The following is an 18,108-nucleotide window of genomic DNA, read 5'->3' as shown; positions in this document are numbered from 1 at the left end:
AGGTCCTGTCTCATTGCAAGTGCTAGAAACTGGAGCATGGCTCCCTTGCCTGTGAATGGTATCTGTGGCAGATAATTCTCTGGCTACAAATATGATAGAGAGGAAAAGAGGGAAAACATTTCTAGAATCAGATGCCTTCTGGCTGGGTGATTCTGTCTATGATCACTTCAGTGTCGCCGTGGGAAGGAACCTAAGTCACTAACATGAGACCTGACTCGGAACAAAGTGTTGCAAAGGGTCTGGCCCAAGACACTGCAAAACCCCGAGACAGGAAGCACAAGCACAACTAAAAGAGGGAAAATGAAACAAACTTACTTTAGGTAAGTCCCCAAAATGTCATTCCCAATCCTGGGACGACTACAACATTCATTTTCTGAAACTTAAGCACAGAAATACCTAGGTAAAAATATTAGAGAAGGTTGAAAATACAGAGTAGCTTGAATTTCTCTGGTGTTGAATTAAATATATGTTGAAATTCACATGAGATATGGTTAATACAGTTCTTGAAGAAGGAATAGAAGGAATGCTGAGTAGTTGGAAAAGCAATGGCTGGAATTTTTTGTCAAGTTAATGAAATGCGTATGATTAGGTATGGAAATCACATTATGAGGATAGTGTTATGGGGAGCCGCTCCAGAAAGCACTCTAAGTCCGAATTGCAAATCAAAAGAGAGCTTTATTTTCCTGGCCAGGGACTGTCACCCACTGTAGAGACTCAAGCTCTGTGGGAGGACAGCAGCTTCCTGGTCCATCCAAGGAGAACATAAGGACAAACCCCACAACTCAGTGACTTGCTTATCGTCATGTAAGCTAGCCAATCACAGCAATTAAAACATTAATAAATGGGACCTGTGGACTCTAGGCAGGACTGGATTTTTCCAGTTAGCAAGCAAGCAGTAAACAGAAGCCAAAAAAGCATTAGCTTTGCAGTTCAGTTGACCACAATACTGGGTTCAAGCAGGCACTAGACAGTCATATCCTGAATTTGGGCTGGGGTCAGCAGGGTGAGAATCTACTTAGACCCACAAGGGTATTCAAACACAGGATGCAGCTCACTATGACCACCACTGCATCCTGAGTAGGGTACAATTTGTCTAGTACAAAGTACAAAAACAAACATTTATTTATAAGAAAACAGCTTTAGTTTCTATTTCCTAGAAATGGGTCATGCAGTTCTGTCTTCACAGGGACAGTAACAAAGAAACTAAGATGGAGTTTCTATAGTCACATCTTTTTTACTCAAATGACTACAGTGACCCTATTCCCATAATCTCAGCGAGGCGGGAATTGTTGCAAGTGACTAATGAGTCTCTACCAGAGCAAGTGCTTTACACACTCAGTACTAGTAACTTATTTGATGCCTACTTAAAACCACAGTTATCTTATGCCCTACACACACATTTTCATCTGTCATTTTACTAACATCTATAAACCCTATTGTCCTTTATCCTATGCAAGGATACAAGACCAAGTTGCTATATTAATCTAACCTTATCTATATGTAAATTAGCCTACTTGCTTCTTGATTATCTACTCTATCTTGCCTTATACCTATAACCTATATCTATGACTTATTGGTTGTATTGATCAGTTCACATCATAACAGGATAAAGAGGAGGTGAGGAAAGAGGATAAACAGCATTAAATTGACATATAACACAAGACCCTCATGATGGAATGATAATTCCTCAGTGTTAAAGACAAAAATCTTTAGAGTTACCCAAGAACAAGCCCATTTATCTATAATCATATCATTAGATTTATAACAGACTTCTCTGTCATCTTTATATCCTCTTAAATGTCATGTTCATGTATTCTGCCCATTTTCAAATTGGGCTGTTGTCTTTTAATGCCGAGTTTTGAGAATTCTTTATATATTCTAGACCCAAGTCCACAAAGTCCATTGTCAGACATGTAACTTGCAAGTGTTTTTTTCTCCCTTCAAATTTGTTTGTTTAGTTTTGGTTTTGGTCTCATTTTGAGAGGCTCACATGAAAAGATGTTTAACACCACTAGCCATGACAAATGCAAACTAAAAGCACAATGAGATATCATTACAGACCTATCAGCAAGGGTAGAATAATAGATAATAAGGACATCAAATGTTAAGAACATCAAATGTTGAGCAGGATGCAGAAAAACTAGATCATGCATATATTGCTGGTGGGAATGTAAAATGGTATGGCCACTCTGGAAAATAGTTTGGCAGTTCTCTTTAATGGCAAAAATGGACTTACTATACGACTCAGTAATGTTACTTTGGGCACATATTCCACCCAGATAAAAAATTATTTTCATGCAGGGAAAAAACAAGATTTATAACTGACATCTCATCAGCAACAATAAATACCCAGGCATAATAGAATAAGATTGTCCAATCGCAGAGATATAGAGAAAGTTCATGAGCACACAAGTGCAGAATCTGCTAGAGTAGCTGGAACCCAAGTACAATATCATATTGCTAAAAATGAAGGCAAAGTAAAAATGATTTTGAAGGACTTTATTAACTAACACAATGACAGCAGTTCCAAATTTTAGGAAGAAGAAACATACCAGGAAACAATGGTAGGAGGAAAAGAAAAACAGCAAACTAGCAAAGTATGTTAATAAATATAATTGATAATGCATTTTGAAAATTTCAGATGCTTTGAGAGATTAGAATTAAAAATTCAGACCACCTTTAAATGAAGGGACAATTAGGACAATTAATACACATCAGTTTTGTTTTAATTTTGTTAGAGAGGAAGTACAGATCTATTGATTGGTTTTTTAGACCTTTTAAGGATATTTATAATCGACTCTATTTATTAAAATGTTAAGATTCATCAGTAACAAAATACAAAAGAAAGGGATATTTGGTAAACAATTGAAGAACCAGAGGAGATAGGGCAAGTAAATAAACTTCATCTACATAGAAGAAAACAGAAAATGAGAAAAAGCAGTAAAGAAAAATTTAAAAAACAGTAAACAACAAAAATACTAAACTAATCATTCCCTTCAACTGAATGTATGAAGATACTCGATTTTAACTACAAATATTACTTTGGATAAAATAACATGAAATTCATCACTGTATACTTATAAGAACCACATTCAGAACAATTTCATGGAGACATGCCCCACCAGTACTAAACCAATAATACTGGTTGCCATCATGAAATTAGTGTCAGACAAAACATAACTTGAGATAAAAAAATGAGAAAAAGTATTTCTAACCACACAGATGACATTTTAAAACATCTATGAAGAGTATAATGAAGATCCTAAATTATTATCAAATAATGTAAAACAATATTTGTTTTACATATAAATGTAAAACAAAGCAATTTTTAAAAATATATAAACATCTAATCACACAGAAAAGAAAAAAATAAAATTTTTTATCCAAAAATTTTTAGATAATAAAAAGTTCCATTGGGGACAAAAAAAAAAAATAGAAGAAAAACGTTCAGAACTTTCAGCATAAACCTAAAGCAGTACTTTTAGGGAAAGCTATAATCATTAAAGTATTTGAGATAAAAAATTTTCCATAGGTGAATTCATTACTCTGCTCAAAAATATATAAAGTTATGAAAGAGTAGTATCATGGAGGCTGAAGAGAATATATAAACAGAGACCTAATGGAATAGAAAACAAAATTTAACCAACATCAAGGTGTTAGGAGATAAGAAACATGTATGAATCAATAGCAATAAAACAGATTAATAATAATAATAATAATAATAATAATATCTCCTTATATGATACAACCTATATGATACAACCTAAATAGAGTGTAATGAATATACTTCACCTTAATTTCAAATTATGTATTACTTGATTCAAACTGTTTCAATGACTGTTTCTCAATGGATTTTGTGAAGCAAAAACCCATACAAATGCTATTCAGGAAAACTTTACACTCACCAAAATAATTTTAAAAAAATATAAAAAGTATTAGGAAATAAAATCCAACAATGTATTGGGGAAATAAATACTTCACATAAAAATGTCCTGGTGGTGCATAACTGTAATCCTGGAGACTCAGGAGGATGAGGCAGGAGGATTGAGAGTTCAAATCCAGCTTCAGCAACTTAGCAACTAAGCACCTTAGGAAGACCCTATCTCTGAAAACTAAGAAAAATCTGGTAGTGAATGACCTCTTTATAGATTAAAGAAGAAAACAAAGTATTTTCCCAATAGATATAGATATGTTTCTTAACTACTAATTGATAATGATCTTAGTTGAGGAGAGAAGGAAAGTGCCTAAAGTGGCCAAGAGTAAAACCATGCCTGCCCACCCAACTTTTTCTTCCTCGTGGGCAGCCAGTTAGTTGGTATTTCTCAGCCTTTGCTGTAGTCACACGGTCCAATTCTGCCAACTGTGCACCTCTTCTAAGTCCAACCTCTAACCACCTTATCTCATTACTCTCTACCTCCATCTGTTAGCTAGATATCAGTGCCCACTATGAACTTGGCAGCCAAAGACTAAAAGTGGCCAGTGCTCCACTGACTTGGGTCCCCGATAATGGTGTGAGGTAGAAAGAGCCATATTCCTGTGGTCAATGATAGTTCCTCTGAGCAATGAATCCACCTGTAGGGTAAATCACTGATATTTGCAAGTTTATGTTACAGCGTTGCTTGAAATGATACACTTAATTGAAAACAAACTAGGAAAAAGAAACTCTACAGCAAACCTACCCATCTAATCATGAAACTCTTGAATTCTGAGTCAAGTCAGGAAGAACACAAGGACAGTTAATTCTACCCTTGATATTTCATACTGAAAAACATGGTCTAACAAATAAAACACATAGGAAGAAATAAACACTGAAAAGATTGAAAGAGACAAAAATGCCATTGTGTGCTGATAATATTATTCTCACCATAAAAATGTCAATATAAAAAGCAGACAAGTTAAGAGCTAACAATGGAGCTTAGCATGTTTTCTGGGTAAAATATTAACATAAATGTTTAATTTTTCTTTCTTAACACCAGTAATAAAAAAATAGCACTTATGATTTGACATTTTTAAAATGCCATTCACAGTAATAGTACAAATATAATATCCAGGAGAAAACTTAGCAAAAGAGGATGGGTTTATGTGTATAATATTAGAAAATGTGTTTTATTACAAAAAAAAAAGACCTGAATGCCAGGTGAAATAACCCCAGTTAATGTATGCCTATATTATTAGCAAATATATAGATATCATCTCTCAATTTATGCATAAATTTAATTTAAATTGCAATAAATTCAAATGGAAGAATAATGTTCAAAGAGTATCCAAAACAATTCTGAAGGAGGAAACAGGGAGAGGAGATGGTCCTGTCACATAGCAAGAATATTTATACAAATATTTCTAAAGCCCTATTAATTCATGCTATGTGATTAGGGCACATGGACAACTAAAATCGATTAAGACGTCAGAGTACAGGCTTAGAAATTGATTAAGGTATACAAGATAACTTTTTGAGAATGTAGTAGGCATTATAATTTGATTGAGAGACTTGGATTACTCGTTGGTAGTATATATGGTCTTAAATGTCCTCATTTCAAGCCACAGGAAAAATATAGTTCAGAACGTTTATGTCTCTAAATGTGAAAAACAAAATTTAGAAGTATAGAAGAATATATTTAGAAACTTCAGATACAGAGGAATTGCCTAAATAAGACACAAAAATCAGAAAGCCCGAAGAAAAATCTTATAAAATGTGATAACAAACAACAAAAATAAACTATTATTAAGCATGAGACATTAAACAAAGTTACAAGTCAAAATATAGATTTTTAGAATATAATTTGCAACACATAAAATGTATAGGGTATTTTTGCCCACAATATATAACATACATTGAGAAATAACTGAGGAAGGCAATTTAAAAGAACAATATGGGCTGGGGATATGGCTCAAGCAGTAACGTGCTTGCCTGGCATGTGCGGGGCACTGGGTTTGATACTCAGCACCACATAAAAATAAAATAAAGATGTTGTGTCTACTGAAAACTGAAAAATAAATATTAAAAAAAATTATCTTTTCTTTCTCTCTCTTCTGTCTCTTAAAAAATAAAATAAATAAATAAAAGAACAATTAAAAAAGGGTATGAATAGACAATTCATAGAAATGAAAATAAAGATAGGGATTAGACAATGAAAGACATCCAGTGCTACCAATAATCAAGAAAATGCAAAAGTAATACTTGGTAAAGCAAGTATTGGTAACATAAAATACAGGAAATGTATACCATTTTTGGCAGAATAAATGTCCATCAACATTTCAGAAATAGTTCAGCAATACCCAACAAAGATGAGAATGTGCATATACTATGAGGACAAAATTTCACTTCTAGGAAATATGCTCATACATGTGCCCAAAGAGGTATGTAAAACTGTGCCACTAAAAATTAATGTGTGGCCGGGCATGGTGGTACAGGCCTGTAATCCCAGCAGCTCAGGAGGCTGAGACCTGAGGATCTCAAGTTCAAAGCCAGCCTCAGCAAGAGTGAGGAACTAAACAACTCAGTGAGACCCTGTCTCAAAATAAAATACAATAAAATAGGACTGGAGACATAACTCAGTGGTTGAGTGCCCCTGAGTTCAATCCCCAGTACTCCCCTCCCCATTAAAAAAATTAATGTGTGGTCAATAAATATATGAAAAAAGTGAACATCTTTAGTCACCAGGGAAATAAATGCAAGTCCAAACTTCTTTGATATACCATCTCACTGCAGTTGGAATGGCTATTATAAAAAAAAAAATAACAAATACTGCAGAAGATGTGGGTCATGTGAGTGGGGAAAACTCTTACACACTGTTGATGGGAATGTAAATTAGTTCAGCCATTGTGAAAAAAAAAATAGACGGGTTCCTCAAAAAACTCAAAACAGAACTAATGTAGATCCAGCCATACAACTTCTGGTTATATATCTGAAGGAATCAATGTCCACATACTATAGGGATCCTGGTATACCCATTTCTACCATGTCTGTATTCCCAATAGGCAAATTATGGAATCAGCTTAGATGACTATTAGTAAAAGAATGAATAATGGAAATGTGATATAGACATACAATGGACTATTATTAAGCCAAAAAGAATAAAATAATTTCATTTCCAAGAAAATGAATGGAAGTGGAGATTATCATGTTAAATGAAATAAGCCAGAATCAGGGGAGGGGAGGGGGGATAGTAGAGGATAGGAAAGGCAGCAGAACACAACAGACACTAGTATGGCAATATGTAAATCAATGGATGTGTAACTGATGTAATTCTGCAATCTGTATATGGGGTAAAAATGGGAGCTCATAACCCACTTGAATCAAAGTGTGAAATATGATATATCAAGAACTATGTAATGTTTTGAACAGCCAACAATAAAAAATTTAAAAAAAAAAAGAAAAAAAAAGACAAAATTCACATTTTTGCTCTCATAGGTGGGATCTAATTATTAAAAAAAAAAGACATCATGAAAGCAAAAGGAAAGGTGAAGGAGACTGGGGGCAGAGGGAATAAAGAAAAGATCGAAGTCTGTTACACACATAGGTGATATTGTTACAATGAAACTCACTATTTTATGCAATTAATATGCATGAAAATTTATAATGGAAAAAAGTAAATTGTAATCAGAAAATCCAAATGTCTATGAATAGATACTGATATATAAACATATATGATATGTAAAAACTTTACGTCAGATAGAACACATTACAGCTATCTGTATTAACAAGGTTAGATAATGAAAGAAAATGAGGGGATAAAGCTTGAAATGGTGAAGTTATGTAAATATAAGGGAAAAAGTGATCACATACACTAATTGATAGTCTGTACAAAATGTATAAAAACACTAATTGTATGTGCACCACTTTTATGATGTTCTTTTCCTCTGGAAAATGAAAATAGAAACCTCAAGGATATTTTTAAAATGAAATATCTGAAGCAAATATGATAAAATATGTGAAGATTTAGAACCAGCTTAGGAAATCCAATGGCTCTGGAGTCCAATATCAAGGTTCAAATCTCAGCACGATATTTAGTAACTGTGTCATTTAATCAACCTCCCTGTGTGTTAGTTTCTGTATCAGTTGTGTAAAAATTTGAGGAGTTTAAATGGGTTAATATAAAGCAAACACATTAACCATTTCAAAATCATCATGAAATTACTATGAGAAGTATTTGCTCCTTTTCAGTTTTGTTCAATGAGTATATATCCTATTTTAGCTGTTGTTTTTAAAAGCTTAGTTTTATGGTTTGAATTGTACGAAACAAATGCTTGTAGACATTTGCCATCAAAAATTTTATCTGGTTTGAAACATGAGAATTAACACTAGAAACCAAGACAATGCTATAAAACTTCACATATGCACCTTGAGAGGATTGGTTAGGTTACCTAGTTGGATTCCCCAAAAAATAAAGTGGGAGGAAACTGTGAGAAAATACACATGAAAGAATGTTTTGGTTATTTACTTTACATTTTTTTGGTACCTCAGAGATTGAACCCACTTAACCACTTAGCCACGTCCCTATCCCCTTTTAATTATTTATTTATTTATTTTTGGTGGTATTTTTTATTGGTTCTTTTTAGTTATCATGACAATGTAATCCATTTTGATAAAATTATACATGCATTGATTACAACTTCTCCTGACTAGGACTCCATTCTTGTGGACATGATGATCAATTTCACATAGGTATTTTCATACATGTACACAAGAAAATTATGTCAGATTCATTCCACTGTCTTTCCTATTTCTATCTGACCTTCATTTCCCTTTGTCTAATCTACTGAACTTCTCTTCTCCACCTCCCCTTTATTTTGATTCATCTTCCACATATCAACAAAAACATCCAACCTCTGTTTTTTGGGAATTGGCTTATTTCACTCAGCATGACAGTCTCCAGATTCATCCATTTGCTAGCATTCTTCTTTATGGCTGAGTAATATTCCATTTTGCATTGAATCTGTATAGTGCTTTTTATTTTTTAAATCCATTCATCTATTGAAGGACACCTAGTTTGGCTCCATACCTTAGCTATTGGGAACTATGCTGTTATAAATATTTATGTGCCTGCTGTACATACTGTAGTATGATGATATTAAATCCTTTAGATATATGCCAAGGAATGGGGTTATTGGATCCAATGGTTACATCCATCCTGCTTTTCAGAGTGGTTGCATCAATTTACACTCCCATGCACTGTCACCAGTTGAAACAGCGAATGCACTGTAGCTGGCCTTTTGAGCCCTGGTGAGCTGCCCGAGTCAGAGAGTTGAAGGGAGCTGGGTTCTCCTGGCTTCTCCAACGTGTATTTCCCCTGGGCAGAAATGCTCTCAGTGTCTCATCTTCCCCAGGTTTGCTAGGCTAGGTTGAGTCTTTGCTCAGCTCATTAAGATCAAGTGGACCCAGCTGCAAACTCCCGAATCCGAGTTCCCAGTTCCCTTTGGCGCAGCTGCGCAGTAGTCCCAGGGTGGTTCCTGGCTCTGTTTCTTACCAGGGATTGGTAAACTCCAGGCGTTTTTAGTGGACCTGTTTAATGGGTTGAACAGCCTCTGGATCCGCTAGCGCAGGCCGGGCCTGCTGCTGAACTCTTTGACTCTGGCTTGGAGTGTGTCTCAAGGCCAGCTACATCAGGGCAGCACTCCGAACAGGTGGGTGTGAGGGTACCTGTCCTTGGGCCTGCTGCTGGTCTCAGGATTTTCCACACTAAGCCTGTTCATAGTATTTGCATTTTCTGTCTTTTTGTGTTAATTCCACTTGTTTTGAAAGCAGCTTATCGCTAAATTTGTACCTTTTTCTTGTTTAATGTACCCAAACTTTCTAAGGCTCTGTCCAATATTGAATTATTTATGAAATTCCTTTTTCATTTACCTCAAGGAGAAGCAGTAGTCCCATTGCTTGAGTCCTGGGTAGCTGAGCAATGAGAAATGCTGCTACATTTTAATCTACCATCTTGCCACCCCCTTAATTTTTGTGTTTTGAGACAAAGTCTTGCTAAATTGCTTAGGGCCTCACCAAATTGCTGAGGCCAGGTTTGGACTTGCGATCCTCCTGCCTCGTTCTCCTGAGCTGCTGGGACTTCAGGCGTGCGCCACCACACCTGGCATGATTGTTTATTTACTTTAAATCCATTTTTGAAAGGAGATTTTATGCCTCAGTGATAAATAAGAAAAAGGAAAGTATTCATGTTTCTATTTACAGACTGCTAATCTAAGAATCTGGAATGGATATAGCCTGTGGGGAAAAAGTGCCTGTGAGGATTAAATTAATATTAACTAAAGCACAAGAAATGTTCTGGATCTTTCACTCAGAATCCTGATTCTCCTTGTGATTCTTCCTCCTTGGTGTCTCAGTCTCTGCTTTGTCCTAGATTCACTTAATTTTTGGTCCAGTTTCTCTTCTATTCCATGGTCAATGTCACTACTCTTCCTAAGCCCCGAATCTTAGGAAATCTGTTGACTCACTATTATGAGTTAAATCCAGAATCCCCCCAAAAGTATGTCCATGAATGTGGTCTTATTCGGAAAAAAAAAAAAAGTCTTTGTAGATGTAATTAAGAAGCTTTACATAAGATTGTATTGGATTTGTATGGGCCTTAAATTTAATGACCAGCATCCTTATAGGTAAAGAGCAGAGAAATGACATTTGCTATATCAATGATTTGGAAACTGAGACAGGGCTGGAGTTATGTTTCCATAACATCAAGGGACACCAGGGATGGCCAGTGACCACCAGAAACTAGGACAGAGGTATGTAACTGATTCTTCTTTAGCATCCTTAGAAGAAACCACCTTTACTGATAGGTTGATTTTGGATTTTCTAGCATCCAGAGCCAGGAGAGAATGAATTTCTATTATTTAAGCCACTAATTTATGGGAATTTGCTAAGGCTGCCCTAGGAAACTAATACTATATGCTCCCTTGTTTTCCTATCAACTTCCTGGAAACCTGGGGAGAGGGAAACTTTTCCTGTTGGGTTACAAACTTTGGTGAACACAATTTCACATTAAGAAAACATTGATGCCAGACCTATCTCTTGAACCCGAAGGAGTGAGGGCAGAAAGAGGCCCTTAGTAGAGAAAATGTCAGTGAAAAAAAAAAAAAAAGCCAACCTATCTCTTTGATTTATTTATTTTGTTTTGCCAATCAAAAGTGAAGACAAGGTGGACATGTAAGAGGAAGCAACGAGGCTTGGAAGTGACCCTTTGTCCACTTGAGATGCATTCCACTTTAACACTTAGAAAACTATTAGAGTCTGTAAACAAGTCAAAAATAACACCTGGCATTTTGCCAGGGGAATGTTAGAGTTCATAAACAAGTCTGGATGGTGCCTGGCAAAATGCCAGAGGGAGTGGTTTAAGAAGTAACAAAAGCGAGCCATTAAGTGTGGAGATTCCTTATTGGTTGACTGATGTATCTAGTTTATGCTAATTAGATAAGCTCTGTGGAATTTTGTATAAATACTGCTCCTGTCCTACAATAAACGGCTCCTACTCCTGCTGTATCAACGTACACAAGTTATTCGTCACCCCCCGGTTATTTTGCAGCCAGCCGGCCTTCTACAGATGGTGGCCCGTTACGGGGAGCCCCGGGACACTCGGGGGTAAGTGACGAAAAAAAGCTGCCTGTCCATAGATAGGACGGGAGCAAATCTGCTCGTCCCTAGGCAGATAGGGCGAGAGGAAAAATGGCCATTTCGAGAAAATGGAGAAGATTGATACAGTATGTTTGTGTCTTGTTTTGTCTTGAAATGTTGTATTGTCTTTGTGACGAAAATATGGAAGGGGTGAAAAGTAAATTACTAAGGGAAGAAGGCACCCCAGTGGAACCAAGAATAGTTAGGGCATATGTTGATAGAATCCCAGGAACTCTAGTCAGAAAGAAAAAGAAAGTTCAGAAGAAGAAGGATTATCAGGAAAAAAGTTGCAGCAAAAGGCTATTACTAAATACTTTTCGTTACCGGAGGGTGCGTGAAGCGGAGAGGCGGCTGCTGAGTGTGCAAGCCTGTCACAGCGCAGCAAGGATTTTCCAAGAGGCGGCAGCGACTGGCCCTTCCCCGCCTCCTGGCCGGGGAGCTGGCTCTTCCACTGCCACGAGCCCAAATCTAGACCTGACCTGGAGGCACAGTCTCGCAGGCTCTTGCTTCCTGTGCCCAGTAGCAGTTTGAGTCAGGGACACTCCCCAGGGCCATCTGGGGCTGCCCAGGCACTACAGCCAGCAGAAGATGCTACTGGTGTCCCTGATGTTTGGTCATTTTCAATGCCAATAACTAAGCTACAATGGTTCTCCCACACCTGGAAGCTGATGAGTAATGAGCACTATTAATGCTTATTTCAAATGCAAAAAAACCTTGAGATAATGTACTAAATTGTTCAGAAGGTTGTTTTCTTAGTAGAATGCTACAGGATTTTCTTTAGCCATCCGGAGTTCCTGCCTTCGTCCCAGTGCCGGTAAAAACGAGGGTGGAAGAATTTCCAGTGTTGCTGAAAACCGGACGAAACTTTGGCTGAAAAACGGACGAGACTTCGGATCAAGCTAGCTGCCTGCAGAACTTACCTGGACTGTGATTTAAGCTAGCTGCCTGCAGAACTTACCTGGACTGTGATTTACCTGGACTGTGAGTTAATCTATTGAGACACTACTTTACCTGGACTGAGACAACAAACTGTAATCTACAACAAATTGTAACTCGGTATCTTTGCTAACAGTGTCATTGCTGGTATAATTTTTCCAAGGGCTTCTTGCATGGAGCCATCAATTGGCTTGGTATTGTGACATTTTGTATCCTCCCTTTCTGTTTGTAGCAGGTTATTTATGGTGTTTCTGTAAAAACCACTATGGTTGTTATTTAAATTAAACAAAAGGGGGAAATATTAGAGTCTGTAAACAAGTCAAAAATAACACCTGGCATTTTGCCAGGGGAATGTTAGAGTTCATAAACAAGTCTGGGTGGTGCCTGGCAAAATGCCTGAGGGAGTGGTTTAAGAAGTAACAAAAGCGAGCCATTAAGTGTAGAGATTCCTTATTGGTTGACTGATGTATCTAGTTTATGCTAATTAGATAAGCTCTGTGGAATTTTGTATAAATACTGCTCCTGTCCTACAATAAACGGCTCCTACTCCTGCTGTATCAACGTTCACAAGTTGTTCGTCACCCCCTGGTTATTTTGCTGCAGCCAGACAGACTGCGGCAGAAAACCTTTCTAAAGTTTTACACTGTTTTTCATTGCTTTATCTCGAAACAGAAAAGGAGCTACATAGTGGAAACTGTCAATCAACTAAAAAAAAAAAAAGAGTCATCATCTCCATAGTAACCTAAACTGTCCCTAATAAATCATAATGCATGTGTAGTGCTAAATTCAGGAAAGAACCTAGTTCTTAAGCATGCTTTCCTAAAGCAATGGCCTTAGATGCCTGTTGAAAATTCATATTCCTTTTTAACAAATTGTACTGGAAAACTGAGTATCCATATGTAGGAGAATCTACACAAAAGTCACCTCAAAGTAGATCAAAGGCCTAGAAATTAGACTCAAAATTTTTCAAGTGTTAAAAGAAAACATAGGGGCGACACTTGAACTTAGAAGCATAGACAATGACTTCCTCAGTAGGACCCCTAAAGCTTAGTTTTGTAAGAATTAATAAATAGGATGGTATCAAATTAAAAAGCTACACAGAGAAGGAAACAAGACTATGACAAGAAAAAGTCTATGGAGTCAGAAAAAAATATTTGCCAGCTACTCTCCCAACCAAGGAGTAATATCCAGAATATATAAAGAACTCAACAAACTTAACAACAAATAACCCAATAAATAAGATGGACAAATGAACTAAATAGACAATTCTCAAAATAAAAAAAAATCAAATGGCCAACAAATATTTGAAAACATGTTCAACATCTTTAGCCACCAGGCAGATGCAAACCAAAACTCCACTGAGATATCTTCTCACTCCAGTTAGAGTGATAATCATCAAGAATATGAGTAATAAGAAATTCTGGTGAGGATGTGTGGAAAAAGGAGCACTTATGAACTGTTGTTGGGCTTGTAATTTCATACAATCACTATGGAAATCAGTATGGAGGCTCCTCAAAAGATTAGGGATGGAACCACTCAGACATTCCACTCCTTGGTATTTTTCCAAAAGAATTAAAGTTGCACACTGTAGTATTCATGCATGCCCGTGTTTATAGCAGCACAACTCACAATAGTTTAAGTAAGAAACCAGTCTAGGTGTCCATCAGTAGATGAATGAATGAAGAAAATGTGGCATATATACAAAACAGAGTTTTTCAGCTATAAAGAAGAGTGAAATTATATCATTTGTAGGCAAATGGATGAAACTGGAAAGTATCAGGTTGAGTGAAATAAGTCAAACTCAGGAAGTCAAGGGTCATATATTTTCTCTCCTAATTATAAGATAGAGTGAAAAAAGTAAAAAAAAAAAAAAAACTTTGTGAAAATAAAAGGAAACCAGTAGAGGAAGGAGATGAAGAGGAGGGAGGAGGAGAGAGTAAGAGGAGGAACTAGGGAATAAAATTGATCATATTATGTTATATGCATGCATGAATACATCACCATGAATCCTGTGCTATATGCAATCATAGTGCATCAAAACAATAAAGTATAACTTCATATTCCCGAGTCTTACCTTGGATTTAGAGGATCAGAATTCCCTGTGGGGCCTAGGCATCTGTGTTTTTAAGAAAATTCTGCAGCTGTCCTCACATGGGTTTCCTCCTATGTGATTCCTTAAGTCATGGATTTCAAGAACACAAGATGACTTTGCATATGCTGATTAGCTAAAGTTAACATGTGTCTACATAAATCAAAGCATCATGTTGTAATCAATACATTCATACAGTTCTGTCAATTAAAAAAAAATCTCAAGTCATATATGTAAGGCTAGAAGAAAACGCAACAGCTTTCTTGTATGCAGAAAATAGCTTGGTTTAGGTGTTTTTCAAGGTCATCGCATTAATCCTCACAAGAATTCTATGAAAGTGGGGGTAGTGGTAGTCTCATTATAGAAGCCAGGGAACTGAAATACAGATTTTGTAGATTATGCAGCCACAAAATACAAGCATGCATTGGAGTTGGTATACATCTCAAAGTCTGTCCAGCTGCAAAACCTGCCATGTTTTTGTGATAGTCTACAGGTTAAGGGCTCAAATAAGTTTCTGTGAATGAAAATAAAGCAAAAGAGAACAAAAATGCAAGTATATTCAGTATGATCTTTGGATGATAGTAGAGGATCCCCTACTAGGGCAGTATTAAAATTTAATGCCACCTTCTTTTAATAATGCCAACAACATTGGATAAAGCTCTACGGTTTTTCAGAGTTTTTACATAAAATATCTTTGTAGGTCTTTTCAACCCACCTTTGTAGTAGGTCGGGAAGAGACTATCAACTGTATTTATAGATGAGGACAAGGTGGCCCAGGGGGAGAAAAGAAAGAGATTTTCAACATTAGTTTAACAAAGCAAGCATGTCTAACTTCTGCTTTCCACTGTCCCACAGTGTCCCCTCATCCTTTTTGAGGAAACTAGATCTTTCTTCACGGTTAATTCCAATTCAGAATCAAGTGGGGAATCTGATGTCCAGAAACCAAAATTATGATGGAAGAGACTAAACGTGACTGTTTGTAATGAACATCAAGATTTGTCTGAAGCTTTGCCATTTATTAACTCTATGAAAGGGCCAACTAAACTCTGAGTAATGCTCAGCATTACTCTACTGAAAAAAGACATGAGATTAATATTCCGTATATGAGAGAGTTGTTGGAAGTGTTTGAAACACCCAAACCAGTGCCCTGGAATCACTCCATGCAGATGCTGCTTGTGGCTTTGTTGCCACCGTCGGTGTGACCATGGAGGAAGGTAGCCACACATAACACCCTACAGCACAGGCAGCAGAACAGAAGGCGCCAGGAAACCAGGGGCTGCTGTCACAGAGAACCTTTGGCAGAGAGTGAGGCATATATTGTTTTCCTTTCCTTGGGGAAAACACTGGTGGTTTAACTCTGGGAGAGGAATGGGGACTCTGAGAGGAGACCCAAGGGTACTCATGAAAGCTTGGAGACACTGCTGATTACCTGGGGCTTGAGGAGATGTGAGGAACTGCTTTCTGGGTACATTTGCTTTGCTTTTCAATCTTGGCTCCACGGAGCCGCAGGAGCCAGGGGAAGCCTAGCATGGTCTGGGTGCTCAGGGCTGGTCCCAGCTTCTGGCTTAAGAAGAAATTGATAAATGAGCCTTCCACTTTCCGTGAAGTTGTTATAGCTTGAGTCACCAGGGTAACCATGGAGGCAGTACTTTAGGGCAGCGGCTGTGACTAGGAAAACAAATTGTACATTTGTCTCAAGTACCTCGGACTCCTTAGAGCCTATGTGTGGTCAGGGGACCAGGAGGGGAGAAAACTAACCTTGGTTCAGTGCCTGCAATGGGTCAACAGTGGGCTTTTGATATTTTATTTTTTAACATCTATAAATAAGCCATTAAGAGAGGGGTTTGGACATGTTTTGCAGAAGTGTAAACTGAGACTCAAGGGGCTGAAGTCAATTTCTCAAGGATTTCAGAGAAATTATCAAGAGGGTATCCAAACCCATGTCTCTCTGGCTCCAAAACAACTATTTTCACTCTACCCTGCTGTCTGTCTAATCTCGTATACATTATATGACTGTTGTTATAAACTGCAATTTAAATGAAAATTAAAGTATGATATTTAGAGAGAGTAAGATATTTTCTAGCCCCAAGATGAAGGGTTGCCTGTCAATGTTCTTAAGGAATTACAATATTTTGCTTCTTTTTTTTTTTCATTCTAAATTCCAAGAACTGAGACCTCTCTCATCAGTTACTTTCTGAAGAAGGGCAGATGCACTGTGAACAGGACTCCTTACCTTTTACCACCTTAACTTCCCTTGGGGTTCAAATGCAACCCAACAAAGTCAACAAGGGTACAGATGGTATGAGCAAAGCCCTTGACTTGATTAATAGGTCTCTTTCTTTATTCCGCCTGTCAACTCTCTTATACCACACTTCTCCATGTGCCATATCTGTAATTCCCTGCCACATAAAAATTAGAAAGGACATAGTGAATTTCAGGCCCAAAGCATCCAATCTTCACAGTATCCCATGCTATTATGGTGGCAATGGCAGAACTTAGAAGAAGAAAAAATCAGCAAAGCTCTTCATTTGTTTTCAGAAGCAAAGCTGATGTCCTAGGTACACATCAGAGATTCAAATTTCAATTTTTAAAATTCTTGTAGATTTCTACCTTAAGATTTCAGAGTAGAATAACCTGGAGTTTGGAATTCAGAGAAAAAAATCGAACAAATCAGATTTATTGAGGAATAATTAAAAATTCTGTGGGAGGGAATAAGCAGTTGCTCCCCTTCTGAGTTCATGTGCTTCCTGATCATATTTCAGCTTCCTCATAACGTCACATTATGGTCTGTGTCACCTTTCCTCCCACTGTCTTTTTTTTCCATCTCTCCATTCAAAATGCCTTTGATATCCAAAGGAAGAAAAAAAGAAATCTGGGTTTATTTAAAAATTGGGTTTAGTGCTTGCATGCCTTGTATTTAAGACATTAAAATCAAGAAATTAGATAGATGTCTGCCAGCCAAGGCAATGACTTCTACCCATTACACTTCAAAACCAAATTATTTTGTACTTCCTGAAATAGTTTCTCTTAATTGTTTCATGCTCTGCACAGTGACATTAAATCCAAATAGTCACTTCTTTTGTTTTCCTGACAGTGTATTGTTTGAAGGATAGGTTGTTGACATTATTTTTGGAAATCCTATTCTTTACTTTTTCTTTCTTTCCTGTTTTTATTTATAATTGAATGGTGTTGATGGAGTCTTACCTAAATTGATGTTTATTTGTTTTATCCTTTGCTTCAGTAGGTGTGAGTGTGTGTGTGTGTGTGTGTGTGTGTGTGTTAGTGTCACTTTACAAGATACATCTGATGGGATTAAGAATGATAATATTTTTTCCTCTTTGCTTCAGCTTTATGTCCAATGCAGTAGTCACTACCTACATGTAGTTATTTAAAGAATGTAGTTAATATGTTAAACAGAATTGAAATGTGAGTTTCTCAGTAACTCTAGGATCTATAACAAGTGCTTCATGATCAC

The sequence above is a fragment of the Marmota monax genome, unplaced genomic scaffold (assembly GCF_021218885.2).
Source record: "Marmota monax isolate L192 unplaced genomic scaffold, Marmota_monax_Labrador192_F-V1.1 WCK01_AAM20220418_F8-fsc00064, whole genome shotgun sequence".
In the NCBI taxonomy this organism is placed as follows: domain Eukaryota; kingdom Metazoa; phylum Chordata; class Mammalia; order Rodentia; family Sciuridae; genus Marmota; species Marmota monax.
The sequence above is the reverse complement of the archived record's forward strand: the minus strand, read 5'-3'. Positions refer to the sequence as shown.